The 17,534-nt window shown below is 42.4% G+C and overlaps 1 long non-coding RNA gene across 1 annotated transcript in view; it reads left to right on the forward strand.

Moving 5' to 3' along the window:
- LOC116381754 (uncharacterized) overlaps positions 1-12,502 on the forward strand; it is a 48,697-nt gene extending 36,195 nt beyond the window's left edge. Inside the window, exon 4 of the long non-coding RNA XR_004212675.1 lies at positions 11,832-12,502. This is a non-coding gene — a long non-coding RNA (uncharacterized LOC116381754). The remainder of the gene's footprint in view (positions 1-11,831) is intronic.
- Positions 12,503-17,534: the final 5,032 nt, after the last annotated feature.

Below are 17,534 nucleotides of genomic sequence, written 5' to 3' on the forward strand. Positions count from 1 at the left end.
TGTGTGTGTGTGTGTGTGTGTGTGTGTGTGTGTGTGTGTGTGTGTGTATATATATGTGTGTATGTATGTATGTATGTATGTATGTATGTATATGTGTGTTTGCATCTTGGCCATTGACACTGACATTGACACATCCCACAGGTGAGTGTGGAGTCCTTCAATTAATGTTGAGACATTGTCACTGTTAGGTGAAAAGAAAATGTTCAGGCAGTAAAAATAGTAACTTTCTTTTTTTTTAAGACATTCTCACTTTATTTAGTGAGGTTTGAAGAAGTTGTTGAACCCAAGATTCCTCAAATCACGATCCTTCATTGTTAGTGAAAACCTGCCGTACGAAGCAGGTTTTCCCGCAGCAGTGACAACACGAGCATCCTCAAATGAGTCAGTGCATCATAGTGTTGGACCGTTGGTGCTGACAATAATGAATGGGTGACCTTCTGTGCATTTCAACACACAGTAGCTTTACAGGAAATAAAGTGGAGTTTCAGTGACACGGTGATCATGTTGCTGACTGTGTGAACACGTGGTGGACTATGTATAGGTGCAGTGTGTCATTGGTAGTGTGGCTGTGGACAAGTATCGGTCTAACAAGCAGGGACAGTCTCGGGATAGCAGAATGTACAGTTGAGCCCTCAGGTGCTGTCTTTGGTTTAATTCAGCTGTACACACTGCCAGTTTGATAACCTGGTGACATCTTTTTACCCAACACCCAAACCCAGTTTCTAAGTACAGTAGGGGCACACAATTAACCTGCATAGGTCGAGACTGTTGACTGTATTTTTACCTCCTTGAAGAACAAACGTTTGAATTCTCTGTACTTTTTTGGTGTAAGATAATATCAGTGATACTGCAGCTATTTTGCAAGATTTTTCAAAAGAGGATAAAACGGTTTCTGAATAGAAATGATGGAAACCGCATTTAAGCATCAAGCCTTGACATTTCTCACTTTTACCTGTATAACCTGTGGACATTCACAGGCCCCTCCACCCCCCTATTTCCAACAAGTTAACACCATCTTCAACCATTAGGGTTTTACAACATTCAATATTTGGGAGGATCCATTGTGCTGGTAAGTTTGCTCTTAAAAGAGGAAGTTACCAGACGAGGCTAACTAGCTTCTACTTGCTAACATCAGCACTGCTCCCCACTGTCCTCCGTCACTATAGTGTTAGCTGTTCACACTGTCCGAACTCCCAGGAACGAGTCGCGCTGTGTAACCTCAGCACGCCAGATGTGACACAACTCTGTGATTTGCATCACAACACAGAGTGACTTGTACATTAACGTTACATCTCAAAACAAAGTTGGTGTGTTCGTTGGAATAGAGGTGACATAATGAACTATTTCTGTGCCTGTCCACACAGAATATCACCAATTAAATGACAGTGCCAACATTGTCACTCTGTGTATAAAAAAAACAAACATGCCCCCTGGAAAACGGTAGGGAGCACTATCATGGCAGAAAAATAAATAAAACATCTTTTGGGTTATAACAATTTGACAACAAATACCGTGGATACACAGATTTTTTTGCCCAAACTGAATATTTTTCACAGTTCACACAGTATAAATGGTGTTGTCCCTCTGCCACAGTACCTCATGCATTCATGTAGCACAGTGTTTGCCGTTGGAGAGACGGGAGGAGATTACAGCTAGTTTCCTAAACGAGGCGGATGTGTCCTTTCGTCTGGGAATGGCTACGGCCATCACAACCTGTTAAGTGAAGGATGGCACCACATACGGTGCGTATATATGCCACACTAAGTGCACATGAAATGAAATGAATTCTGCTGGAGGGGATGCGACTGAAATATTTAGATTGACACGTAAGCGGATGCACTTGCATACCGCTGGATGTATGGAAGGCATAGACGTGCTGGAACAGGATTTGTGGGGAAATTGTCTGAGAAATGACTCTCCGCGGACCAATTTGAAATCAGCATTCATATTAACACTGTGCAGCAGATGCTCAGTGATGATGATAGCCACGTGCTAAAGCCATCCATTCTTCTCTCTATTGTCAGTCATAATGAAGTTATACTCTTCATTGTAACCGTGGAGATGGAGAAACATCAAAGATCTGTTCTTTGTTCCTTTTCAACTCGAGATGAATATATTAATATCCTCTCAATCGCCTCCTTTTCTGTCTTGGCAGTTCCTCTCTGTTCTGCTTCTCTTTCAGGCTTAAATCTCTCCGCTGTCGCTCTCTGCTTGCTGATGTTGCCAGTTTTTCTCCTCTGAAACTCATATCCATTTGGGATTTCTTGAACAAATCCCTCTTTCCCGTCAAAGACCTTCTTCTGTCTTTCTTTTCAAGGCTAAATCAATATCTGGACACCGCAGGAGGTGAGCAACCAACCACTGGCAGCAACAGACAAAACTATTTGTATCTCTTGATTCAACTAAGAGGTCTCCTCACCGGGGAGTTTGATTTTTCATCCTCTGGACAAACGAACCGATCTGTTGAAAGGCTAGCTTGACAGGCAGGGCTGCTGTTGATCAAAAGGCCTCATTTGCATTCTAATCTGCGACTGCCCAGATAGGACGGCGACGGCCACTTTCAGATGTGCGCCATCCGTCAGACGTGCTCGGTGCCGAATAATGACGGCGATATTTCATGTATGTTATCACAATCCCCAATGCGTCTATCTGTCAAATGACATACGCCACAGGTTTAATGCGTCTACCTTCCATTTGAATGAAAACATTGGTTACTGCAGGTTGTGCAGCTTGCAAACTGATTTATTTTTTGCAAACTCAGAAGCAATAAATTGAGCAATCGCTGCGTAAGTTAAGGTGTAAATTGACATTTTAATTAATTCAGTAATGCACATCAGCTCTCTGGACTCCTTTCTGTCTGAGGATCAATAATCCACTTCCTGAGAGTAAAACCATAGAATGGATTTTTGTAGAGATATAGCTTTTTTTACTGGAACATCCCCACTGGACAAGATCGACAGAAAAAAGGCCTTAAAGTTCAATTTCATTCAAAGCCACCAAGTAATCAATGAATAGGATGTCTGATCTGTGTGTTGAGGTGGTACTGTAAGTATCAGACACGGTCAAGAGGCACATTCATGTCCAGCATCCCTCCAGCAGATCAGATGAGTTAATGCGTCTCTTCCTCCTTTCACCACCAGCTCACGCCCTCATAGTCGCGAGGATGGAAATGAGGCGTTTCATAGATGGCAAAGAGAGACGGGGCAGAGAGGAAGATGTGAGGCAGGGACAAATGTGAAAGAAATAACTAAAAAAGACAGAAAAATCTCATCAAAAATCTGAGACACAGTAAGAGCAGGAGAAGGGCTGCAGATGCAGAGGGGGGAACTTGATGGCAGCTGAAGTGGTTTGACCGCTCAGCGTCGCCGCCCCCTGTATACACGGTAATGAACAGGAAACACTCGAGAAAGTGTAATGGAATCTGGCAGATGTGTGATGGTGTAGGACCATTTAACTCTCCTTAAAAGCACCAACAAGTGAGACTTTTATTGCCCCATAGAACAAAATAACCTGATGTGTGGTCGATAAGGGTTGTTGATCAATACCAGTGACTCAATGATTGCTCAACCACAAAGGCGAAAAGGCCCTTTTCTCCGGCCAAAAAGCAAAGCAGAGCGGTGTTGTTGAGTCCGTATCGTGCAGGGCCATGTATCACCCCGCGAGTAAACCTTTCTGTTGTATTCCGGCTTCAAGGCGAGATGATGCAAGCAAAAACATTTTAGCTGTTTCGCTTCCATAACACGTCTTCTTTCAGACCGATGGAAAGAAAACTCCTCAGACATTGAGGTGTTCATTTTAATACACTTTCTCTATTTAAAACAATAATTGTCTTTAATGTAAGTAATCAACTGGGGAAGTTTCATGGTGAGATATATTAGTTAAGATGCACAATGGTAACACTTTATTCCTGAAGCGGTATAAGCCCTTACACCAGTTTTTGGCATCAATTCTACAATTAATGTGAACCTTACTGAGAGGATTATGGATTATTCTTTCATATTACTGAACATACTCTGATTTTAATGCCCTGTTGACTGTTTTTCGGTGACGGAGGTAAATACTGTCTTGGCACAGTTTAAGCTGTCTACTATTATGATCTAACCACAATGTAAAGGACCAGTGAGTGGATTAGAAATGAAATATAGTATTCATAACTGTTTTCACTAGTGTATAATCACCTGAAACAGAGAGAAAGCAAGTAAGGTGGAGGGTCTACGTTACGATAGCTTTTTACATTCATCTGTTTCATTATATTGTGTATTTTATGTTTTCATGGCGTTGTACTAAACACTCTCCTAGAAAAATAGTACTTTGGTATTTGTTAGTGTATCCGACGTGGTTTTGAAAAAAGAAAAACAATACAGTATGTGCTTGTATGATTCCTCTGATCAAAGAAATGTGCATTCCACCGTGCAGCTGCATTTATATGATCAAAGACATTTGATGAAGATAATTTAATTGGTTTAGTTTGAATGGGTGCGTCTTAAGTTCAAAATGTAGTTTCAACCAAACTCCAGTGAACACTTTAAACCTGGAATTGGCCTTGATTGGCTCCCCTCACCACACAATCACCTACATCAGTCCAATCAGGCCAGTGTGCCGCAGGAAAGCTTGCATTTAGTGGTTTTCTTTCTCATTTGAATTAAAGGAGCTTCTCTAGCCGGCATCCGGGGTTAAGTAATGTGAAGTCCTAACAAATTCATCCAATGTCAGTCATTTTAAAGTGCGTCTGTGTGTCTGGTGGTGTTCACAAGCACACGTTGCCTGCTGTAGCTTTCTAAACCAGCATGTGTAGATCATACTGCTATATTCAGGAGACAGATTCTAAGAAATCGACACATATTTCAGCATGTGAGTGTTTTATTGATCTCTGCAGTGTTGCATTTGAAGCTAGAGGCCGGACTGTGGACAGCTGAGTGCTGATATGTCGTCACATTAGATGTGTTGGTGGGGGACACACCACTGTCTGCTGAATTATCACTGTTAGAAACAATAGGAATACTAATGACTCCACAGTAAAGGTGATCACTTATATTTTAATGCACCTGAACACATAGCATCTGCTTTCAGCTGGGTCACCCTGACATATATCTATATTTTTATCAAAGTATTTCTCCAGGTATTATAGCATTTTCGCCCAAAACGGCAGATTTAGTTTTATTGCTACATGTCAGCAGCAATGACAAACATCCAGAGAGTCGCAGACTCCGGCTTGGAGAAAAGTCAGGCCGCCAAATTGGCTAAAACGACACTTCTAGCTCCTAGTACTCCTAGATGCAGCCACCAGCTGGCGACAGGCTGGAACAAGTGTGGTACCATCGTAATCCCCTGATATGTTCCAGCGCTGTGGGCCCTTTCATTCTTCATTTATCTGTCTTATAGCATGGAGCTCTTCGGTCATATGAATACTGATCAATATTCATTGTGTTTATTGCTATTTAAGTGTTTTTCTGAGATTTATGGTATTTGTAACATGGCTATATGGAAATAAGTATTTTTTTGAAGTAAAACTGCCAGTAAACATGTAAACATGGCCAAAACATGGAGACTGTCTAAGTATATAAATTGTAGCATAAATGTTGTATTTATGTGTATTTTTGCCATCTTCTTAATTATAATGGTGATATTACCTTTGAAATTTTGATTTTATACAAAGCGAGGATACAATTTGTATTTTTTCCTTAACCACATTCATATTCCTTAGCTTCTTATCTTTCACGGGAGACCAGAAGTATGGTGCATACGCTTTATGGAGCTGGGTCTGATGTTTTGGTGTTTTCTTTCGGAGGGTTAGGGCTAGAAATAAACAGGTTAAGAAAGTGAACCTGCTATCTCAAGTTAAAAAAGTTACCAAGTCTCACTTAAAATGTTGTTTGTTGTTTAAAACCTTGTGTGTGTGTGTGTGTGTGTGTGTGTGTGTGTGTGTGTGTGTGTGTGTGTGTGTGTGTGTGTATGTGAGGGATGAACAGAGTTCGGAGGCCACTGTTTGTTTGTTGAACTTCGAAGTGATTGGATGCAGCAACTAAATCAGCTCCTGTCTGTCCCATTTTCCCAATCAATCCCACTTTGGATACTGCAGCAGCCCTCCAGATATTTCCTCTGGCTGGGGATCAATAGTGTGATTGAATGATTGAAGACTACTAATCCAATTTACTTTTTTCCCCCCATTTGACCGCAATCTATTCAGAGGCCCTGAATTGTTTTCCCCTGTTTTCTTTAATTTAAAGTAAGTGAGGGATGGAGACGGAGGGTATTAGTGTCTTTGGGCTTGATTGTGATCACTGGCCGCCGAGTACATCTACGCTTGGTTTGGATTTGTCATTGTACACAGGCTCTGCTTTTCAATGCTATCCATTTAGGTGAGTGCTGTTACAAATAGGCTGGCTTTCCACCATGTTCACCTTGGCACAGCATCCATTGCTCTGAGAGACGCTGGACGCGGTCGGCAGTTACTCTGAATACAAGGCTCTTTGAAAGTCTGTGATGTAGAACACGACAGGGCCCTGGTATTATGCTCAACAAACAAGGCGCAAATATGAGCCCTGCCGAGAACCATTTCAACCCTTCGTAGCTGGTCGCCAGAGCCGTCCGTATATCTGCATCGATGGAGAGCAGGGAGCTCTACAGTCATTGATATTTAGATGGATGCACAATCATCCAAACAGTCGGAGAGGCCTTGGTTTCAGTTGCAGCCTCCTGCGACCAATTGGGATTCAAAAGAAGACCGGGAATCTGTCCATCCTTGTAATGCACAGACTTGGAGACCTTGGTGGCTCACAATAACCCACCTTTTGTTAACACCCAGTATTCATCTTTGCCTTTTAGTGTTCCGGTTGCGTCTTGTCTGTGAAGAACCCATCAGTGTAAGAAAATGAGATGCGGCGGGAGGCCTGAGAGAAAGCCTTTACCGGTTTAGGATCAGCCACAGGTATTAAGCTGCTCTCAGGGCACAAACAAAACGCTGGCAAAAAAAAAGCCCAAGCAGGCAGGTGGGAGCTACAGCAACAGGGAATCGGATAGAGGGAAATCATCGAGGCACACTGTCGCATGGTAATCTGAGGAAAACAGAAAATTGAGGATTTAGTGTTTGTTTTGTGTCAAAATTACCTTCGGATTGTGTCGCCATTTGACGTCAGAATAAAGGATCAAGAAACGCTGATACTGAATTCATAATACTTTGTGCCCACCCGCCCTCATGTTCTTTCAAGCGCGGACTTAACCAGCATCATGTCTGCCTCAGGTTTATCTGGCTGCACCTTTAATCCCGCCTCTATCCCCTCCCTCATACCATGCTGTACCTCGCATACTTCAGAGGTTTGTCCTTTTCTTTCTGGGAAATCACTGGCAGGCGGCAGGAAACGAATCCTCTGCCTGTTGTGGCTCCTCTGGCATTTCTCGCTCGTCATCAGTCTAATGCAATAAAGGCCAGCCACCTGCCCAGGCCACCGCAAACCACCACCTATTACAGCAGCGCGTTTGTCTTTGCACACAAAGACACAGGGCCTCTGTTTTTGGGGGTGGGTGGGGGGGGGACAACCGGTTTGTGCGGCTTCATGTTGAATTGAATTGGGTCAAGTAAAACATATATTTTGAGCACAACTACTAATTCACCAGTTTCATTTCAAAGCTTGTTAACATGTTGCTGCTTTAAATGAAATGCAAGGATTATATAGTTCTTTTATAGGTTTAGAGAGTTCTACACCCTGAGCATATAAAACCATTTCAAAGTGACAATAACTGCTATCACACTGAGACATTTACATTATTTTTTATATACGTGAAGTTTAAGCCCACAGACGACATGTCCTGTGTGTTATAGCGGGGCAATCACAAGGTGCATGTCGATCTGTTAAGGGTAACAGTTCCATGTACACAAGCACACGGGGCTTTAGTCACTACAGTCTTCAGGGAAATAAGACAGGAACGGTGTTGTGTAAAGCTCAATCAACACGTCCTTTAAAAAGCCAAACAGACGTCAGAGATCTTGCATGCGCTGTCCATTTAGTATTAGCGGTAATATAGTCGGATGTATATGATTTATAAGGCAATAGTAATTCAAGGTTTGCAGTTTTTTTTTTTTTTTTTTTTTACTCCAGCTGATCACATCCTCAAATGCCTATTTTGCAGCAGCTGTCACAAAGCAAGATCCTGTAAGCTGCTGTATAAAATCACAAAAACAATAAAATTATGGATGCACAAAGCACAGAAATAGAGGCATGAATGTTTCATGGCTCATATCGCCCCGCATTAGGGAGTACATTGGAACGTGGCCCATACCCTGAATGCTTTCTATCCTTAATACACTTGCTGTCCCTAATGCATTTGCATGGTGAGACTATTTCTGTAAAAGACTAAAATCCTGTTTGCTCCCCAAGGTTGAGAAACGGATGAGGGTCAGACTTTATCGCAATTTTGCCCGATATTCGATAAGGAAAGCAGGGGGAGAAACAGCCGCCCTCCTTTCTCTCACTCCCCCATGTTCAATAAAGCTCCCATTGAGTGGAGGAAAACAGCAGACGCGCCTTTTCTTTTCACCCTGAGGGGAAAGTACCTCACATTGAGGCTATCACTGAAAAGGTCAAGCCTCTCCGAATCTCATGGAAACTCCATTCAGGATACACACTTCCTGTGCCGTACTGGGCTTCGTCTAGCTATCATCTCCGTTACAATAACATTTCTGCAACCCGGCAGCGTGATACGGGCTCCAGAGGAGTAGAGAATGTCAGAGCAACGCGTTGACCTTTTGATCGGCGTGAATATAGATGGGCATCTAACACTCTGTTGGTGTCAGAACAGCAACCTGTGTCTTTCGCATTAACCGTGCCCTTTTTCTCTGTCACTGCTCCGTGTGTGTTTCTATAACACAGCCGACTTTAACATTTAAGCATATTTATATTAATATAGCACCTTTTTTAAAAATGGGATTACAAAGTGCGACCAGAAGTGACACGAAAGTGTGGAGCTTAGTACAACCGAACGCTGAATAAGACATTTTTAGGTGACCAAAATGTTATGCGAGACAAAAACGCGGACAACTCCCAGACCGGACAACGCTGTGGTAGCAATCTGTCAATCACAAGGTAGCCACGCCCTAAAGCATACCCTGCTTTATGGCCTGCTTTAATCTAAATGGACCATAATCGACTTAATAAACATCATGCTGTATTGAAGAAGACTCTAAACTAGCGATTGAGACCATAAACTCATGTTTACTGAGGTAATAAATCAAGTGAGAAGTAGGGTCATATTTTCATAGACTTCTGTACAATTGGACTTATTCTTGCGGCCGGAGGAGTCGCCCCCTGATGGCCGTTAGAAAGAACGCATGTTTAAGGCTTCCCCATTGGCTTCACTTTTCAGAACTGGAGGTTTCCGCTTGGGTTGCAATAAGATGATTAACATTGCCATTTGGATCGTGTTGGCATACTGATGTATGTTGTTAACTAAAAGTACCATTGTGCCCTAAGTACAGCCTCACAGAGCTGCTAGCGTGGCTCTGGACTCTTAGTTGAGAGGTAAGCATAAACAACAGGTAGAAATGTGACCTACTTGGTCAAGATTACAAAAAAGACGCCGACAAGAATGACCGTGAAAACCAGAGTTATCCACACTCGGAACTAAAGACCTTTAGGGATTGGTTTTGCTTGAAAAGAAGTGGTTTGTACGATGTGTTGTCCGTCGCAGAGAGATAACAGCGCACATATTCAGTCTCCTATTCAGTCTCCTAACAAGTCACAACTTGTTTGTTAACAGAAACGGTTGTGTCAAGGATGAAAAAAGAGAGCTAGAAAGAGACGTTCAAAGGTCAGAAAGGTGCGGGGGATTTCTGAAGCTGTTCTGAGTATACTGGCAGCTTTACTGATTGTTGGACTGGGGTCAGATTTGTTGCTAAATCACTCACCACTTACTGTACACACACCACTGGTCTGCTGGCCTTGTGAATTACTGTACCAAAGAAGGTAAATCCCCCTTTCCTCGCATACTAGAGTTTCCTGTAACAAGGCACTCGTAAACGCAACACGTTTTTCTGGATACAACAGCATTCCAGCAAGTACTCAGATAAAAATGTTGGCAGTAAAACAGACCCTTGAATGAATGCTTTAGTGTTGATAAATTCATCATTGATCATGTAGTGTCCGTTTAGCTGCACTGGCATATAAAACAGATCATAAAAGGAGCTACAATATGACATTTTGTAAAGTGTTTTTTGGACGGTTTTATGGCCTAGAAGCACAATAACTCGCTGGAAGAAAATACCCTCGAAAATACACTTTATCCATCGAAATCCCTCTGGTGGCTTTGTGGAGGATTTGTGGTTGCACGCTAGTCTAAAGCAAGACTTGTACCTCCAGCAGGAAAAACAAAGACAAGTGCCTCTTTCACTGTGCCGCCGTGACTGGCTATCCTCCCACACAGTGTGTGCATACACACACACACACAGACACACACACACACACAAGCATAACACTAAGAAGCCAGGGCAGCATTGCCAAGTAGAGCCCGCTACCTCTTACAAACCTCATGTTTATGCACACAGCTCGTGTGTTTGTGGCTGACAGCGGCGGGACTTTGTTGACGCGCAGTGAGGTGAAGAGGAAAGCAGGGATGAGATAATGTGAGTCAGAAGAAGAAGAAGAAGTGAGTAACATAATGAGGGGAGAGGAAGCCCCATGACGGGTCTACAGTTGGGAGTGTTTTGAAAAGAGAAGAAGATGAAGAGGCTGAGACAAACCAAGAAGAGGGAGGCACGAGTTGCAACGTCAGCAGTCAGGAGACCTGTGCGCGTGTGTGTGTGTGTGTGTGTGTGTGTGAGAGAGAGACAGAGTTCCTAGGTGAGAACCGCTGGTATAAGTTAGTTAGAGTGTGTGTGTGCATTGTCCACTATGAGTTAAGATCCCAGATGGAATAGGTTCATATATCATTCTCCTAATGGTGTTGGCCCTGAGTCAACTCTTTGAGATATCTCCCGTTCTCTCTCATTATGACTTAACGACTTCAGGATCCGTCTCCATTTAGCTCTGTTTTAGCTGGGCTGTCATAACTGTTGAGATTTACTGCAGAGCGACGCCCCCACTCCCACTGCATTTAGCAACCCAAACATGTCTCGGACGAGCAGGCGGCTGGATTAATAGAGATTTTCAGTGTTTTCGAGCCGTCGGGATGTTAATATACTTTTCAGGTCCCAACACAAGGCCTTGCTCTACTTCAGCACACCCTCTACTTGTGGAGGCGGTCTGCACTAAACCCATGAAGTGTTCTAATATAAATGTTGATTTTTGTGAGATGGTATCTGTGAAAGAGGTCATGTAAAAGTGTAGAGGATGCAAAAAATTGTTTAGCAGAAGGAGCATGTCACAAGATAAGAATGTTTTTTTTTTTTTTTTAAACTCTATTCGTGGTTACAGTGATTAATTCAAATATTTGCATGAAATTGAATATGTGGAAAGATAGTGTTCAGAATGAAAGGTACAGATGTAAGAGTGAGAGTAAAGCAGTGTAGCAGGGATTGAGAAAAGTACCAGATCCTAAAAGTCCAATGCAGTAAGACAACTTTAAATTATTATTATTATTGATTGAACTGAGTGGAGTTGGTGCAAAACTCTGCATAGGTAAAAGTAAAACATTCCACATTTAAAATGTACTCAAAAGTGGGATTCAATGCACAGAAAAGACTTTAAATTAAAGCAATTTCAGATCATATTAATTACTGAACGTTAGGCTGCAACTATTGACTATTGTCATTATTGAATAATCTGTCTGGTTTGGTGTAAATGCTTTGGTTCACATTATCTTGCGTGTACTGCTACATTCCCTTTGTTTTGTGTCTACAGATGGAAGAGCGAAGCTGCCAGTTGGAAATGGATTGAGAAGATTCTATCCAAACATAGCAAAGACTGTTTCTCTGTCAGCATTATGTTTTGGGCAGCTTTACCATCATGCCATATATGGAATAACCCCGTATTAATTACAAACACTACTACTAAATATTATGATGAATTGGAAATTACATAAAGCCAATAGCTTTAATATTGCTTGCTTGTTTGTCAGTTTTAAATCGGTTTGATTTTGTATTGTACGCTATTGTTTTGAAAGATTAGTGTTGTCTAACATTTCATAACTGTACATATATGTAGTATGTCAGTATTTTGTCCCTTTAAATGCAAAAACTATCATTTCATTAAAATTAAGATTACAATATGAAAATGCAGAAAATTGTTAGAATTACAGCACATACATATAAATTGCTCAAAGGATTAATTCATCGTCAAAATATTGTTTATTTGTTGTCCGCTCATTGCGTTTCAGCACCAGCATTGCTTACGGTAACAATTTAATTTCTGAAACCTTTGTTGCCCATATTTTGAGAAATACACTGATTTGCTTGCCTAAAGATGAATGAGAGGATCGATACCTCTCACACATCTGTCAATCAGACACGGAGCTACAGCCAGGAGATGGTTAGCTTAGCTTAGCAAAGACATTAGCTTAGCTTAAAGCCTAAAGATTGAATTCAGAGAAGTTAGTCTGTGCCTGAGGGGGAAATGTGAGCCGAGTTTGCAAACACAAATACACACAAAATTAATTCACACAGAAAAACAATCTGACATTTGTCTGCTCTCTTGCCGAGTGAGATGGAGAGAACAATGCCACTGTCTTGTCGATACGGAAAACAGGAAACTGCAGCCAGGAAGGTCATTTGTATTTCTTTTTTAATTTTCACAGCTGTTGTTTTGTTTTTGACTCCAGGAAGTCGCGTCATATTTCGGTCTGTCATATTTACCGCACGGACACGAGAGTGGCATAAATCTTCTCATCTAACTGCAGCAAGAAAGCGAATAAGCATCACCCAAAAATGTTTATTGGGTGAATATGAATTATTCCTTTAAAATGAACCAGTCTCTTCATGATGCAGCTGAACGTTAAAGGTCAGCCTGCAGGTCAGGGAGCACCTCAGGCAATCAGAGTAAAATTTAACAAACAAATTGAAAACAGATGACTGCTATTTGTTGAGGAGCAGGGAGGGTGCTGAGGGTCGCTGCTATATCGGGACCTGACCAGCTTAGCGGCCTGCTAGGGGAGGCTTGGCGGTCGACGGAGCCGCACTCTAAAATAAACAGACTTGTACCCAAATGATCCAAACAGGGACACTCATCCATTCAAGCCAGCCTTCATTAAAGTGGTCCACCCAAGCTCTAATTATAGGATTACTGGCCTCTAGTTGGATGCAGCTGCCCCAAAACACGCTGATCACTGTACCTAGTGACCCAGGTATCCACCCACAGACACACACACACACAGACACACACACTCCTGCACAAACCCAAAACACTCATTTACACAGTGCTCGTCTTTTTTCTCCCTCTCCGCAGGGCGCTGTACGCACTCAGTTTGAACACAGGCAAGCCAAACAAGCCGTATACCTGGGTAAGTATAGTGCTGATCGTGTACCTCCCTGACAGACTTAAAAATAAACCCAAGGTGGAGCGGCAAGGAGAGTCAGCCTCACAGTCTGATAGCAGAGGGAGGCAGACAGGGTCAGGAGAACTCTTCTCAATAACACCTTATTATAGCCACAGACAGTCTGGGCTTTTAAGATGTTTTAAGCGATGGCCCAGGGGAGCCTGTATCACCACTTAAGAATCCTGATTCAAGGGGAGTGATGCATCCTTCCTACCTTTCTTGATATTTGGTCATCTGTAGGCCGCTCAGGACCTCCCTGTGTTTTAGTTTTGTCATTCAATCCCTCTGTGGTTGGATCAGGAAATCAATTAGCTGGTTGCTGGTTTGACCAAAAATGAGGAAGTGATTGTATCTGCTTAAGTCCAGGTTTGGAATGAACTGGGATACAGAACTGGGATTCAAACTGGGATTATAACTGGTCCCTTTATTTTAATTTGCCAGGGCTTTAGCCATGCTAGCAGCATGGCTCTAGGAATGCTGGTTTGTCGGTCCAACACTTTGGTCCAGACAGCAATATGTCATCAACTATTCTATAGGGCTGATGTGTTCATGGCTGTTCTGTAGTCTTTGTAATAATATTTCATGATGGATCACAGATGTTTTTAAACCCTGCAAGAAAAGATATTTTGGTGAAACATTGATTTCTTGACATTTGATTGTACTATATACCTTTTACATTTTTACATCATATTTGTGGTACTTTTTTTAAACATTGTACTGGCATAAAATATGGGTTACAGGTAGCTTCAACTCACTGGCTGTGAATATACTAATGAGAACAAAACAGCCCACTTTAATTGAACTGTTTAGTCACAATGAATAATGAAGGAATACATTGTACATTTTGTAGATGCACTGTTACTGTTGTAGAGCTGCTGATCTGTAAAGAGCTGCCAAAATGTTTTTTTAAGCCGTCGGGTATCATCTCCAAGAACAATGAATCACATTTCTTCTAAATTAGATGCCAATTATTTTTTGTCTCCAACCTCAGTCCTTCTGTAAATAAAGAACAAAGTGATGATCACAAAGAGAACACATCTCTCTCACACATCCCTAATATGCAATCAAGCAGAATGTCAACCTTGCTTTGTGCCGACACCCCACAAGTGATAATTGTGTAAACAAAAGGCGCATCATTCATTCACACATTGTAAGGAAATGCATGAAAAGGGACAACAAAGGAATACAAACAATATCGAGAATACAATAAGAAGCGCTTCGGGTGAGAGCAATGCAGAAACAAGCATTTCAAACACGCCACCAGGTCTTCTGTGATTGTGGTTGTTTTTAACCGAAGTGATCATCCTGACAATTTGAACGTGTCTGTGTTTGTGTTTACACATCTGGCTTCCGAACCCGAGACGGAGGTGAGGAGGATGCTGTGAGCGGATGAGGGTCGAGGAGGCGGAGGAGCAACGGGAGCGGCGCGAGGCTTATTGGGGCCAACAGAGGGCATCGTTATCTGTAATATCTATTCAAATGGGCCGCATCAGATGCAGTGAGTGCAGCTCCGCTCGGGGATGGAAATTAGTCTTGTTCTCCACTCAGCCCTGGTCACGCCAAGGGCAGATCCAGACAAATGAATTTACTCAGACAATACATATGGATCGCCGGCGATACGGAGGGATGTGTGAGAGGCGGAAACAGTGGAGGGATGTGAAGCCAACCTGCCCTCGCTTTCTTTTCCTGTACAATACTAAACAGCTGCCAGCATCTTACTACCATGCAGCTTCAGGGGGACTTTCACATTTCAATTTAATGTTGTGTACATGTTTTTTTTGTTGGCCTGTATTAGATAGACAGGACGGACGGTAAAGGGGAGAGAGAGAGACTGGGGACGACATTCAGAAAAAGAACCACGGATCAGATTTGAACCCGGGCTGCTTAAAGTTAAATTGAAACGTAATCGAGACATATTTTTTCAAAATGCATTAAGCTCTTCCTGATACTTCCAAATGATAAACTCACACCATTGGGACACAACCACACTTGGAAAAAGTAAAGTCCTGACTTAAGATAAAATAACCCAGGAAGAAAATGGCAACAAGAACAAAATGATATGCTATAAAACAGTTTCCCATTCATTCATTTACTCTAAATAGAGGTGTGTCTAGATATAGAATTTCGGCAAAGAAAACAAAAACGTCTTTTTTTTTTTTTTCAATTCTACTTGAATCACCTCTTGCTTGAATCTCTTTGGCAGACTTTGTACAGTAGCAAAGCTCACCCTTCACCGTGGTAGTGCAGATAGGAACACGGATAGCGCTATCTTGCTATCCTCCCTGTGCTATCTCACTGAGAGACACTGTGAAGTGTAGAGGACATAAATCTTGTGTATTTACGACCTGTGCTGTAGTCAGCTATCTGTTAGGATGCCCTCCTCCTCCTCCTCCTCCTCCTCCTCTTCTTCCTGATCTTGTCTGTGCAAGGTCTAGGTGCTTTTAATGCTGTTTGTCACACGGGATATCGGAGGATGCCGTTTCTCAATCAGCCTGTTGTGTCACAGATTACGATCAAAAGGAGCTCTGTCAAAAAAAAGAAAAGAAAAAGGCTCGGTCTTAGAAAATGTGAATGTTGCACACAAAGGGTGGAAGTGGACACTGGTAATCACGGAGTTTGATTCTTCTGTCTGTGGATTTGTTGTTTTCTTACACTGCTCTATGTCACGATAGCTTGCATTTCTGCCCAGTAATAGAGTGAGATTATTCATTTGGAGTTGCAAATTGTCATCTCACAAAAGTCCACTTCAATTACCAGACCTGAAGCTCTAATGTCATTTGACAGCATAAAATGAGAGTTAAAAAAAAAAAAGAAAAAGTGTCGATGTATCAGCCAGACGGTGCGAGACAATCCCCTCGATGCTGAGAAGCTCGGCTACAATTGCACAGGACGGGGCCTTGTGAGGAACCATTGACCCATCGACTGCTGTGATCCATGTCTGACTGACATCAATACACATTCATCTCTGCTTGTTTCACCCCAGGCCAGTAGGCCACAGGCTACAGTGGCTGGCGTGAGATCTGGACGGGCAACAAGCATCACTTTGTCTCCCGCGCTCGCACTATCACCGACATCAAACACCAAGAGGAGGCGATCCGATGGACCTTTTGCTTTGTTGGGAATTAGTCACTGTTAAAGGGCCCTGAAATGTCATGTGGCTCTAACGTATGGAAACCTGCCATGGAACAGGCGTTCCTTTAGCAGAGATGCAACAATGTTTGCTCTGTGTCTCACACAAAAGTCAATGCAGTGGAGCTCTGAATCCATTGTTAGTCACTTGACACCTGATGCATTTTTCTTGTTGTAAACCAATCTCTTCCTGCTCAGTCTACCACACACACACACAGACCTTCAGATTAGCGAAGACCTCTATGCTGCTGTTTTAATTTTGCCTCTACATCGGCTTCATTAACATTCACAACTAATGTTTTGTTCCACTGGGTAAACATCTTAAGCCATCTCTACTCTTCTCTCTTATAAATCTATTCCGTTAGTACAAGAGCCATCTCCCCCCCCCCTCTCTGTTTTTCTCTCTCTCTCTCTCTGGGCTCTTTTTAATTATAAACTAATCTAGGGAGGTAATCACAGACAGCATGATCACTTACTCATGCATATATGCCATACTATGAAATGCAAGCAGTTTATTACTCTCTCTACTGCCTATTTACAGCCACCAGGAAGCATGGATGCAGCCGTAATGCTGTGCCAATTAGCCGTAAAAAAGAAACATTAGTGCACTGATTGGATATTGGAGAGAGGCGGGTTGGTGTGTGTGCTTCACGTGGTGTATATATAGGTTAGAGGTCAGAGCAGCAAAAAAAACAAAGGGTGTGGAGTCAGTTCATTTCTCTAGTCCTTTATTTTTGCCTTTTCGAAGGCTTTAAAAGGTGCTTTGTGGTTTTCATTTCATGCAGCCTTTGAACTTCATTGAGGATGTGATTGGTGCTGAGTGGCAGCCGTGCAGGATGGAACTGGATCCTCAGACTGATGAGCGGTCTAATAGGCCTGTCTAATGTATCATCGATGGATTGACTGCTGTCTCGGAGGAGACGTTTCAGAGGGATTCCAGGAGA

Source organism: Anarrhichthys ocellatus, unplaced genomic scaffold (assembly GCF_004355925.1).
Source record: "Anarrhichthys ocellatus isolate YVR2014 unplaced genomic scaffold, GSC_Weel_1.0 scaffold4, whole genome shotgun sequence".
Classification (NCBI taxonomy): domain Eukaryota; kingdom Metazoa; phylum Chordata; class Actinopteri; order Perciformes; family Anarhichadidae; genus Anarrhichthys; species Anarrhichthys ocellatus.